Source organism: Jaculus jaculus, chromosome X (assembly GCF_020740685.1).
Source record: "Jaculus jaculus isolate mJacJac1 chromosome X, mJacJac1.mat.Y.cur, whole genome shotgun sequence".
Lineage (NCBI taxonomy): Eukaryota > Metazoa > Chordata > Mammalia > Rodentia > Dipodidae > Jaculus > Jaculus jaculus.
In genome coordinates, this window is record NC_059125.1 from 109,465,283 (window position 1) to 109,479,414 (window position 14,132).

A 14,132-nucleotide genomic window follows, 5' to 3' on the forward strand; every position below is an offset into this window, starting at 1 on the left:
TCATAAATGTTGGCGGGGATGTGGAAAAAAAGGAACCCTTCTGCACTGCTGGTGGGAATGCAATCTGGTCCAGCCATTGTGGAAAACAGTGTGGAGGTTCCTAAAGCAGCTAGAGATTGATCTACCATATGACCCAGCTATAGCACTCCTAGGCATATATCCAAAGGACTCATCTCATTTCCTTAGAAGTACATGCTCAACCATGTTTATTGCTGCTCAATTTATAATAGCTGGGAAATGGAACCAGCCTAGATGTCCCTCAACAGATGAGTGGATAATGAAGATGTGGTACATTTATACAATGGAGTTCTACTCAGCGGTAAAGAAAAATGAAGTTATGAAATTTGCAGAAAAATGGATGGACCTGGAAAGTATTATACTAAGTCAGGTAACCCAGGCCCAGAAAGCCAAGCGCCACATGTTCTCTCTCATATGTGGATCCTAGCTACAGATGACTGGGCTTTTGCGTGAGAATGAAAATACTTAGTAGCAGAGGCCAGTAAGTTGAAAAGGAGACATAAAGGGTGGAGAAAGGAAGGGAGGAGGATACTTAATAGGTTGATATTGTATATATGTAATTACAATGATTGCAATGGGGAGGTAATATGATGGAGAATGGAATTTCAAACGGGAAAGTGTGGGGGTGGGGAGGGAGGGAATTACCATGGGATATATTTTATAATCATGGAAAATGTTAATAAAAAAAAATAAAATAATTAAAAAAAAAACAAAAAACTGTTAGGACTATAACAAAGAAGAAGAAAAGAGGAGGCACCATAGCTGTCTGCCAATGCAAGAATGGAAAGTGTGTTTGAAGTATGAGAGACTCTGATGTTGATACCTGATGGAAAATGGCAGCCCCTTGGCTTTAGCATCCACTTTCAACACATGTGCTCTACAAACACAGGTGAATTCTTGACTCAGTATTCTCTAGAAGAGTGTTGGGCTTTCATTCAGGACAAGATCATAAACAATTTCTAACACTGAAAACTCACTGAAAAAAAAAGATGTCTGAGCCAAAGAATTTCTCAGTTACCTTATGATGAAATAAAATATTGACCACAGTACAGTGGAAAGAAAAGAGTAACACACATATGTACACACATGGAAAAAAAGGAAAACAATGATTTAAAGCTGACAGAAATAACATCAGGTATCTAGATCTCACTGGCACAACAACCAATAAAAGAAGAGTCATTTTCAGCACAGGTACTAAAAGAAGCGAGGGTGCAAACCAAAGCAGATGCTGGAAGCAAGGACAGCTGCAAAGCACAGAGAGGAATGCACTTGGAGTTATGCAACAGTTAAGAGACATGGAAGGACAAGATTTTATAAGAAAGGAGGAGACTAGGTCTAGAGAGATGGTTTAGCAATTAAGATGCTTGCCTGTGAAGCCTAAGAATACATGTTCAAATCTCTAGGTCCCACATAGCCAGACACACAGTAATGCAAGCAAGCAATGTCTCACGAGCACAAGGGGGAGCACACATCTGGAGATCATTTACAATGGCTGAAAGGCCCTGGTGCACCCATTGTCTTTCTCTCCCCAACTTTTTCTCTTTCTCTCTCTTTCAACAAAAAAAGACTATATGTTGAGTTGTCTATAACAAATTCTGCAAACTTTTTCAGGTTTACCAAGAAATAACTGAGTCATAGTAATGGCATCAAACATCAAACTGAGGTTTAACGACAGCACTATAATTCAACCCATATAAAGTTTATACATTATAAATTTTGCATTTAAAATGGCTGAACCTTCACCAGGCCCTTACAGGAAACACCTAAACCACAAGACACTGGAGAGGGTAGGATCAAGTCTAACCTAAATCTTCTACATCTTCCCTCCCTCCCTCTCCCTCTCACTCTCTCTCCTCTCTAACTCTTATATATTAGTTATCTTTTTCCTCATTTTCTTAGTGGTCACTGACCTCTAACTTCAGTACCAGCATGTGGCTGTCATCCACAATGAGCCTATGATCAGAGAAACCTACAAGGTTTCCTGAAAGAATGACAGATTTCTGTCAGAGTACCTGATGACCCACCAAAGGTTAGTGGTAAGACCCTATTGCTGAAGACACCATATGCAGCTGACATGTAAAATGGAACGGCATGGCTGGAAGCCAGGAGAAAGTCCCCAGACAGTCAGCGTGTCTAGTTCCAGAAGGTGCTACATGGGCGAATGGGGGACATAACCAATATCTCTCCAAGCAACTCATGGTCTAACCTACTTAGCAACAAATAACCTGTTGTGATGCCCACACAAGTGCAATAGTGGCACACAGCCATGGTGAGGAACCAACTGCTCTTGATTTGGCTAAATGATCCCCTCAGTGGTACGGGACCCATAGCTGGAGCTGGGAAACAAGTCAGAACCATATCCAAACATGAGCCCACTCTCCAATATCAAGCTACCATCAATCACGGGGCACATGAGGACCTACACCTATTAAACTCTCCATTAAAAAAGTAAGGGTTATCTCATTTGTCCTGGTGCTAACTTACTCTCCGTTGGAGAATCTGCTTCTCTTTTTCAGATAGATGCAGATCCTAAGGAGAGAGCACCCCATCATACCTCAAAAGGGCCCCAGCTGAAACTAAGGAAAATTGGCGAAACAAGCAAGAGTGCTGTTTTCCTGATGAACCGGATACCAGCACAAGGGGGAAGGAGACCAACACAGAGAAAAATCAACTCCTACCAAATCAGAGAGCCAGAGCCTCAGAGGCCCCCAACACCTCATCACTGAAGCAGACCAAAAATGAACCCAACATGGCTCAGGGAAATTTTACAGAAGAGGAGGGCAGAAAGAATGTCAGAGCCACATGTTGGGTCATGATATGCAGAAACATTTATCGTATCAATAACTGTGGGCTAACTCCACAATGCACGACCCATATACCTCAATAAGGAGGGGCCAATGGGGAGGGGATAGGTCACAGATGAGCCTAATAATGGTACCAAACTGCCTGCATTTGCTGAATAGAAAACTAATTAAAAAAAAATAAAAAATAAAATAAATAAAATAGATGCAATGATATTTATTAAGTGGCAGTTAAATTTTTATTTAAAAAAATGATGAAACCTCATCATTTAGCTTCTAAAATAAAATCCAGATAGAAGGAAAAGATTTCCATGAGAAATATTTTAGTGAATAGAAACCTAGTATTAAACTGGGCAAGGATTTTAAAGTTTCAAATAAAGATAGAAATCACCAATGATGGATTTCTAGGTTTAGCTACATGCAGAGAAAAAAAAATCAGTTGTCAAAAAACAATGACTCCAATATGCTAACTAAAATGACACCAAAAAGTAATTGATTAAATCCTAGGTCAATGGCAAAAAAAAAGATACAAAAACAAAAGTTAGGCCAAGTGTGGTGGTGCATTCTTTTAGTCCCAACACCCAGCCGGCTGAGGTAGAAGGATTACCCAAATTCAAGGTCAGCCTTATGCCACCTCTGAGTTACCAGTAATCTGGTGCTAAACTGAGACCCTGACTCAAAAAAGGTGGGTCTGGAGAGATGGCTCAGTGATTAAAGGTATGTGCTTATAAAGCCTGATGACCTGGGTTCAATTCCCCAGCATGCAAGTAAATACATGTACAAAAAGTAGCATATGTGACTGGAGTTCATTTGCAGAGGCAGGAGACCCTGGCACACCCATTCATATTCCCTTTCTCTCTCTCTGTTTCTCTCTTGCACCAAGTAGATATCAATGCCAACACTCATATGAAAATATGTTCAACCTCATGGTACTTAAAATTAATGTCAAGTTTAATATACGATAATTTATCCTTCAGGTTTAGGTATGTTTCCTGTTTTTTTTTCTTTTAGGATTATTATTTTTTTAGTGCTAGGATGGAACACATGGCTTTGTGTATTATAGCCAGCCTGGTCTAATGTAGTTAGTTTAGGACAGCCTGATATACAAAGTAAGACCATGTCTCAAAAGAAAACGAAAGATATTCAGGAGTCTGAAGATTACTTTGAATCAAGTACTTCATCCAACATTTGCAGGTATGCAAACTAAGGTAAATTTTCTGGAAAACAATTTGACAGTATCAATTATCAATCAATATGCTTAAAACTGTCCATGTCCACTGTTTGAAGAATTCAATCTCTACTAATTTCTGAAACCAAACAGAGATAGAATGTGTATGTCATGCACACACACATGCATTTATTTCAGGAATATTTAAAATAATAAAAGGCTGGGTATGTAACTCAGTGAATGACAGAAAGACTGTCTAGCATGTGCAATGTGCTGGGTTAAATCCTCAGCCCTAGAGAAAAAGCAATAAAAATATTAGAAAAAAACTAAATTATCAACAAAAGAGAAAAGGCTGAATAAAATATGGTATACATTACATTGGTGTGTATCATAGCCTTAAAAATCACAATACAGGACTTCCATGTAAGATTGCTACACAGGAGTCACACCAATCCAACCTAGCAAGAGATTTAAGCAAAACCACAGAAAAACACACTGTTCTTCCCAAAAGTGAAGATGTATAGGTTTTTATCGGCCACAGTGGAGAAGCAGGAGAAACTAAGATCTATGAGCTAGGAGGAAACCGGCCAGATTCCCACCAAGGTGCTTGTGGACTCATACCTGATCCACACATATCCATGGCTGGCCAGGTTCACAGCTGCAGGAGCAGAGACCAAACAAGGGGCTTTTCCAAACTGATCAGCCTACTTTCAAAGTCAAGAAACCTGAAGGGCAGACAGCAGAGATTAGCTGAGGAGCTGCTGAAGGGGACACAGGCGGAACCAGCTGAGTAGTTCCAGTACAACTCCAGGCTTCCTGCATTCTGCCATCCACCAACCAACAGAACCGTGACCCTTCAAAGAACACATTCAGCTACCTGCAGCAGGGCATCCAGAACAGATGATCAAAATACCAGATTCACAGCACAACACGGAGGGATCGAGGTGGGCACTCAGTATTGGTGAGATTTGAAGCCACCCCAAAAGGTAATGAGGCAGAGTGACAAAAAAAAATAGGTACATAGGCCTACACTGGAAGTTCTGATCTCTCTCTTTCCATGTCAGGACAGGTTATGGGTTACATAATCTTGGATGGTTTTATCATTCTCAATTAAGCTATATTTGGGGGTTGACTATTCTTGCCTTTGATGTATTCAGATTCATAGGGCCTTTGTCATTTTCTTCTGTTGTTATTGGGGGCAGGGTCTGATTCAGACCCAAGCTGAGCTGAACAGAACAGAAATCTCAACCTCCCCAGCTGACAGGAATAAGGGGGTAGACCAACACACACCCTTAGAGATGTTAGCTTTATAAGGTTATCTGTTTGTTTCAATCCTCACACTTGCATAGTCTGTGCTGGTTTTTATTGAATGTGTATATTTCTCAGTTAAATTTTAGAATTTTCCAGTAAATCACTCTACCCAGCCCACTAGAATTTTTGAATAGCAGGCAAACACAACACCTAGGATTACTTCTGAGGTTGGACTGGAATACAAGAGCTACACTTGGCACTTTAAACTCCTACCTTGAAGGTACATAAAGTTGGATTTCCAATCAAAATGCACTGCAGATAATTAGAAAACCCAAGCATCAAATGAACTCAGGATGCAAAAATCACTACATTATAATACAAGACACACAAAGAATCAAGACAATACAATCCTGCCAAAATTATAAATCCATCAGAATTGGCCCCTAGTAAGATTGTTTTAGATGAAATGCCTGGTAAAGATTTCAAAAATATGATATTTTCTCTATACTCAAAAAATCAAAGAAGAAATGAATGGTATCAAAGAAGAAAACAAAGGAATCAAAGAAAAAAAAGGAATTAAAGAAGAAAACAAACTCCTGAAGGAATTCAATGAGAATACAAGAAACCAGATTAATGAAACAAGGAGGCCATTATAAGATATGAGTTAGGAAATTGAAATTCTGAAGAAAAACCAGGCAGAAATTATAGCTCTGAAAAATACAGTCAGTCAAATAATAAACTCTGTGGAAAGTCTCACCAGTAGAATGGATGAAGAAGAGAACACAGTATCTAAACTATAAGACCAGGTAGCAGATCAAATACAGTCCAACAAAGAGAAAGACAAGCTAACAGGAAAGTATGAATGAGAATTTCAAGATATCCAGGACACTATGAAAAGATCAAACATGAGAATTCAGGGTATAGTAGAAGGAGAATAATTTCAATCCAGAGGCATAGTAGGCATTTTCAACAAAATCATAGAAGAAAAATTTCCCCAAATAGAGAAGAAATGCCAATGCAGATACAGGAAGTTTTCAGAATACCAAACAGACAAAACCTGTAAAGAACCTCTCCTCACCATGTTATTATTAAACTACTAAACATGCAAACCAAAGAAAATATATTGAAAGCAATTAGAGAGAAAAATCAAGTCACCTATAAAGGCAAGCCCATCAGGATAACAGCAGATTACACAACATAAACTTTAAAAGCCAGAAGGGCTTGGAATGATGTATTCCAAGTTCTGAAAGATAAGAGCTGTCAACCAAGATTACTTTATCCCTCAAAGCTATCTACCCGCATTGAAGGAGAAATGAGGACATTCCACAACAAAAACAGGCTAAAGTAATTTAGGACAACTAAGCCAGCTCTACCGAAAATACTCAAAGGAATCCTTCACGCTGAAGAAAAAGCAAAGCACACACATGAGGAAACAGGAAAAAATAAACCATACTCAAATAACAGTTAAAACAAGAGGGTAAAGGGAAACAGGAAGCACTACAAAACAAGAAGAATGGTCAGAATAAACACATAACTTTCAATAATAACACTCAATATCAATGGCCTCAATCCCCCACCCAAAAGGAACAGGCTTGCAGACAGAATTAAAAGGCAGGATCCTGACATTTGTTGTCTCCAGGAAACTCATCTCTCAATAAAAGATAGACACTGCCTTAGGATGAATGGATAGAAAATGGTATTTCAAACAAATGGGCCTAAGAAACAAGCTGGGGCTGCTATGCTAATATTTGATGGGCTAGACTTCAAGCCAACATTAGGGAGGAAATATAAAGAAAGTAACTTTTAAAAAACATTATTTATTTATTCATTCATTCATTCATTTGAGAGAGAGGAAGAGGTGGGGGGTGGAGAGAATGAGTATGCCAGGGCCTCTAGCCAATACAAACAAACTCCACATTCATGCACCCTTTTATGCATCTGGCTTACATAGGTCCTGGAAAATTGAACCAGGATACTTCAGCTTTGCAGGCAAATGCCTTAACTGCTAAGCTATCTCTCTAGCCCAAGACGGTCACCTTATACTGATTAAAGGCACACTCCAACAGGAGGACATTACAATCCTAAAAGTATATGCACCTAACAAGGGAGCTCCCGATTTCTTCAAACACTTTTTTTTTTTTACATTTTATTTATTTATTTATTTGAGAGCGACAGACACAGAGAGAAAGACAGATAGAGGGAGAGAGAGAGAATGGGCGCGCCAGGGCTTCCAGCCTCTGCAAACAGACTCCAGACGCGTGCGCCCCCTTGTGCATCTGGCTAACGTGGGACCTGGGGAACCGAGCCTCAAACCGGGGTCCTTAGGCTTCACAGGCAAGCGCTTAATCGCTAAGCCATCTCTCCAGCCCCAAACACTTTTAGACTTAAGATCACAGATAACACCAAACACAATTTAGTGGGTGACTTCAATACCCCACTGTCATCAATTGACAGGTCATCTTGGCAAAAGATAAACAGAGATACATCTGGATTAAATTATGTTATGGAACAAATGGACCTAACAGATATCTACAAAATATTGCATCCAAATGCTGCAGAATATACATTTATTCAGCAACGCATGGAACATTCTCTAAAATGGACCATATATTAGGACACAAGCAAATCTTACCAAATACAGGAAAACTGAAATAATCCCTTGTACTCTATCTGACTAAATGTGATTAAACTACAAATAAGCAGCAAGAAAAACTCAAAGCATACAGAAAGTCATGGAGACTAAACAGTACACTATTGAATGATGAATGGGTTATTGAATAAATCAAAAAGGAAATCAATCAATTCATAGACTCAAAGGATGATGACAATACAACATACCAAAACCTTTGGGACACAATGAAAGCAGTCCTAAGAGGGAAATTTATGGCTCTAAGTGCCTATATTAAGAAAATAGAGGTGGTGCTGTAATTGTTTGGAGTTTTCTGTGACTGGGTCGCTGTGGACAGAGTCAGGGATGTGCTGCTAGAGAGCAAACAGTTCCTGACAGAGCTGACCAGATTGTTCCTGAAGTGCCAGACGATGGGTAGCATGTTCATCACCCTGAAGAAGTACTATGGCTGCACCAAACCAACCCAAGGAAGGGCTCTCTGGAGGACTTTGAATCTTCAGAGAACAAGTGCCTGGTGAGAAGTAGTGATGGGAAAAAGAAGATCAGTACGGTGGTGAGCTCCAGAGAAGTGAATTAGTTTCAGATGGCACACTCCAATCTTCTAAGAGCCAATATGGATGGGCTGAAGAAGAGGGACAAAAAGAACAAGAACAAGAATACCAAACCATCACAGTGAGTGGCACTGCATTTCCTGCTTTCACAGAACCACAGAATGGCTATTTTCCTTTTAGCCACAAAACTGGGTTTTTGGCCTACCCCCAACCCCCATAACTGTTTTCATATAAGACTGGAGAGAAGTGTTGTGGTATTCATAGGTTGGTTGTGGTAAGAGCCTGCTAATTTTAGATGAGTGTTGCATGGTTGTGTATTCCTGGATTACAACTTAAAGTCCCTACTCATTTTTGTGAAGAGCAGTATATCATTAAACTTGTCTTTCAGGAAAAAAAAAAAGAAAGAAAAATAAGAAATTAGAGTTCCCAAGTAAACAATTTAGTGCTTCCACCTTAAAGCCTTGGAAAAAGAAGAAGACAAACCAAAAATCAGTACACAGGAAAAAGTAATAAAGATTAAGGCAGAAATTAATGAAATAGACATCAAACAAAAAACAATCGAAAGCATCAATGAAACAAACAGTTGGTTCTTTGAAAGGATAAACAAGATTGAAAAACTCTTACCAAATATGACCAGAAGGAAGAGTGAAGAGACAAAAATTAAAATTATGGATGAAACAGGCACCATTACAACAGACACCAAAGAAATGCAGAAAAGTCATAAGGACAAACTTTAATAATATAAATGCCACTAAGTTTAAAAATCTGAAAGAACTGGATGATTTCCTTGATTCATATCACCTACAAAAACTAAATCAAAATGAGATAAACCATTTAAATAGACTTATAATGAGTACAGAGATCCAAGAGTTATAAAAAGTCAACTAACTAAAAAAGTACAGGTCCAGGGCTGGAGAGATGGTTTACCAGTTAAGTGCTTGCTTGTAAAGCCAGATGCACACAGGGGCACATGCGTCTTGAGTTCGTTTGCAATGGCTGGAGGCCCTGGCACTCCCATTCTCTCTCTTTCTTTCTCTATCAGCCTCTTTCTCTCTCTGTCTGTCGCTCTCAAAATAAATAAATAAACAAAAATTTTTTAAAGTCCAGGCCCAGATGGATCCACTGGTGAATTTTACCAGACCTGCACAAAACTAACACCACTGCTTCTCAAACTTTTCCATAAAATAGAAAAGGAAGGAATTCTACCCAACTTCTTCCACGAAGCCAGCAACACCCTGATACCAAAACCAGACAAAGACAGAACCAAAAAAGATAAAAGAAAATTACAGACCAATCTCCCTCAGGAACATAGATGCAAGAACACTCAACAAAACATTGGCAAACAACATACAAGAATATATCAGAAAGATTATTCACCCCGACCAAGTTGGCTTTATCCCAGGGATGCAGGGATGGTTTAACACATGCAAACTGATAAATGTAATAAATTGTATAAATGGACTGAAGGACAAAAATCACATGATCATCTCAATAGAAGCAGAAAAGTCATTCAACAAAATCCAACATCCTTTCATGGTAAAAGTCCTACTGAAACTGGGAATAGAAGAAATATATCTCAACATGATAAAAAACCATTTTTGACAAACCTACAGCCAACATAATAATAAATGGGGAAAAACTTGAAACTTTTCCATTAAATTCAGGAGCAACACAAGAGTATCCACAGTCCCCACTTTTATTTAATATAGTACTTGAAGTCTTAGCTATAGCAATAAGGCAAAAGACACTCATAAAAGTGTTACAACTTAAAAAGTAAGAAATCAAATTATCAATATTTGCAGATGATATGATTTTATACATAAAGGACACTAAAGATTCTACCAGCAAACTGATAGAGGTGATAGACACTTGTAGCAATGTAGCATGATACAAAGTAAACACATAAGAATCATTAGCTTTCCTATATACTAACAAGAAACATGCAGAGGATGAAATCAGTGTATTTCTCCTATTCACAATTGCCTCAAAAAATAAATAAATAAAATACCTTGGAGTAAACATAACCATAGAAGTAAAGGATCTTTACAATGAGAATTTTAAAACACTCAAGACAGAAATTGCAGAAGACACTAGGAAATGGAAAGACATCCCACATTCTTGGATTGGAAGAATCAATAATGATGAAAATGTCAATCTTACCAAAAGCAATCTACACATATAATGCAATCCCCATTAAAGTTCCAATGGCATTCTTCAGAGAAATAGAAAAAAAAATCCTAAAATTCATTTGGAAGCACAAAAATCTCTAGTAACCAAAACAACTCAAGCAACAAAAATAAGACTTGTGGTATCACCATGCCTGATTTTAAGATATATTAAAAAGCCATAGTAACAAGAACAGCATGGTACTGGCACAAAGACAGACACATAGATCAGTGGAACAGATTAAAGTACCCAGATGTTAATCTAGGTAGCTACAACCATCTGATTATGGGCAAAAATGCCAAAAAATATTCACTGGAGAAAAGACAGCCTCTTCAACAAGTGGTGCTGGAAAAACTGGATATTTATACATAGAAGGATGAAAATATATCCTGGTCTTTCTTCATGTACAAGAATTAAGTCCAAATGGATCAGACACCTTAATATCAGACCTGAAACTCTGAAACTACTATAGGAAAAGGTAGGGGAAATGATTCAACATATTGGCATAGGGAAAGATTTTCTGAGTATAACCCAAATTGCTCAGGAAATAAAATCACTAATCAGCCACTGGGGTCTCATTAAATTGCAAAGCTTTTGCACAGCAAAGGACACTATGGATAAAGAAAAGAGACAACCTAGAGAATGAGATAAAGTCTTTGCCAGCTATACATCTGACAGAGGATTAATAGCCAGACTGTACAAAGAACTCAAAAAACAAAACAATAAGAAATAAAAAAAAAACAATTAAAAATGGGATATGGCTGGGTGTGGTGTTGCACACCTTTAATCCCAGCACTTGGAAGGCAAAGGTAAGAGGATCACGGTGAGTTTGGGGCCAACCTGAGACTAAATAGTGAATTCCAGGGCAGCGTGGGCTACAGCATGGCCCTACCTAGAAATAACCAAAAGAAGAAGAAGAAGAAGTAGCAGCAGCAGCAGCTAAATAGTGAGTTCTGAAAGGAAGAAATACAAATGGCATATAAACATCTTAAAAAAGTGTAGACTTGTATGTGAGCTGGAACCAAAAATTAGTAGCAGAGGCCAGTAAGCTAGAAAAGGCTATAAGAGAGTGAGGAGAGGGAAGAACTTTAGAGGATGGTATTGCATATATGTAAGTAGAACAGATTACAGGGAGTGGAATGGCCTAAGTGAAGCCAGGGGAAGAGACTGAGTAAAAGAAGGGTGGGGGGAGTGTTAGTCAAAATTCATGATATTCTGGATAAGACCTATGAAATCCCTTGTTTTCCCACGAGTAACAAATTGTAAGAGTCTATTGCTTAAGACTTCACATGCCTGGGCAGAAAGGTCACTGAGAAATCAAGCTGGAAAAAGCTGCACTGCAGGCAGCTCAATGGAAGACAGAAGTCATCATCAGTGAAAACAGTGGAAACTGAAAGCCTCAAGTTTCATCAGACAGGCTAAATGACCGAATAGGTGCAATAGTGGCACATCTGCTAAGGAGACAACCAACTGCACTCTGATTGGACTGGAGGCCCGCTCTATGGGAGGGAATACATGCCTGGTACTGAAAACCTAATCAACAGCCTATGGCATGAGGAGGTCATGAGCCTTAGAGGTATTAAGTGTGCTCTTGTCTACTAAATTCACATATTATTCTCACCAAACTGCCCCAAAAGCACTACAGTTACTGTTCACATTCATATATTAATGCTACTCTCACTTTTGGCTAGAGAAGTGTCTCTTTTCAGTTGGCAGTGACCACTGGGATGATGCAAAAGACAACATAGTGCTGAGAAGAAGTGAGAGAGGAGTGTCTAGCACTGAAACATCTATATCACACCCTCCAAGGCTCAGGTTCCATTGTGGAAGAGGTTGTGGAAAGAATGTAGGAGCCAAAGGAAGGGTACCACTCTTTACAGTGCAACTGTCCAGACCGAAACTGACCTTGATATCCACGACCTCACAGTGCCTAATAATACCTTCAGAAGACCTTCATAGTAGAAAAAGCCAATGACATCAAAATAAAAAAGTGAATAATGGAGAGAGGGAGGGGATATGATGGAGAGTGGAGTTGTGAAGGGGAGATTGGGGGAGGGGAGGGACTTATCATGGTTTATTGTATAGAAGTCATTAATAAAAATTCACAATATGGTACTGGGGAGACAGTCCTGTGGTTCAAGCACTTATATAAAAGCAAATGCCAGTGCTGGAGAGGCAGAACAAGAGAATCTCCAGGGCTTGATACTAGATACTGTAGCTCAGTTAGTGAGCACTGGGTTTAGTGACATATCCTGTCTTTAAAAAGCAAGTGAGAAACAACTGAAAAGACACCAAATGTCTATCTATGGTTTTCATATACATGTGTACACATATGCACATGTACCCACATTCACATTTATACTCACCTACAAATGCTTGCATATATACCACACAGATATGCACCCATATTTTTTAAAAAGTACACACATACACATATCTCTCTCTGTCTCTCTCACACACAAGTGCATGAGTGCTTTTAAATGATATTGAAGTGTTTTGTGCTATTTTAAATAGTGCTCTTGATAATTTTACATGCTTTACATGAAAGTAGAAATCATGGGCTGGAAAGATGGCTTAGCACTTAAGGCATTTGCCTGCAATGCAAAGGATACTGGTTCAATTCTCCAGGATCCACGTAAGCCACATGCACAAGGGGGCATATGCATCTGGAGTTCGTTTGCAGTGGCTGGAGGCCATGGTGTGCCCATTCTCTCTCTCTCTCTCTCTCTCTCTCTCTCTCTCTCTCTCTCTCTCTCTCTCTTTGCCTCTTTCTCTCTCTCTCAACTAACTAAATAAATAAAACATATATTTTAAAGTAGAAATCATGATGATTACTACCTGGATTGCAATTTTCTCGGGGGAAGTCTATTTCATTGAAATGTGACCATCCTTTGAATTAGAGATCATGTTTTTTTTGTTGTTGTTGTTGTTCTGTTCAGAAAAAAGTTACTGAATAAATTTTGATCATAGAATAATGTTGACTCACAAAGAAAGATTTTATTTTTTGAGAAAACAAATAGTATTAAACATCAAAACACCAGATCGGGAGTTCATTGGATTTATAAAACAGAGAACTGCACCAGGTATAAATTAAAAACTGGTACCTTTGGAAAAGAAAATCAATCACCACTTATGGTGTCATGAATGAATGTACTGGTCTAAGAAGTAGTTCTGTGTTTGTATCATTGTGGAAACACATGGCCATAGTAAATCAGTACAAGGTATAATGGCAGATAGTCCAATTTGAAGACCCACCTCTCACTCTAATGTACTCTCATTCTGCTTTCCAGAATTGAAGTAATCAGCAGACCATTTTTAAAAACGTTTTATTGACAACTTCCATAAGTATAGACAATCAATGATAATTCCTTCCCATCAACTCTATTTTCCCCAGCCCAAATCCACCCTTCACCATTGAACCACTGAACTTCTTCAACTTTCCAATCAGTTTCTCTTTTATTTTGATGTCATTATCTTTTTCCTCCTCTTATGCAGATCTTGTGTAGGTACTGTCAGACACTCTTCAGTCATAAATATCAAGACCATTT

At 38.7% G+C, this 14,132-nt stretch overlaps 1 protein-coding gene and 1 pseudogene across 5 annotated transcripts in view; one reads left to right on the plus strand and one right to left on the minus strand.

Moving 5' to 3' along the window:
• Positions 1-14,132, minus strand: part of Lrch2 (leucine rich repeats and calponin homology domain containing 2) — a 136,702-nt gene that overhangs the window by 92,646 nt on the left and 29,924 nt on the right. The gene's annotated exons all lie outside the window — the stretch shown is intronic.
• On the plus strand, positions 3,937-8,543 carry LOC105944038 (annotated as a pseudogene).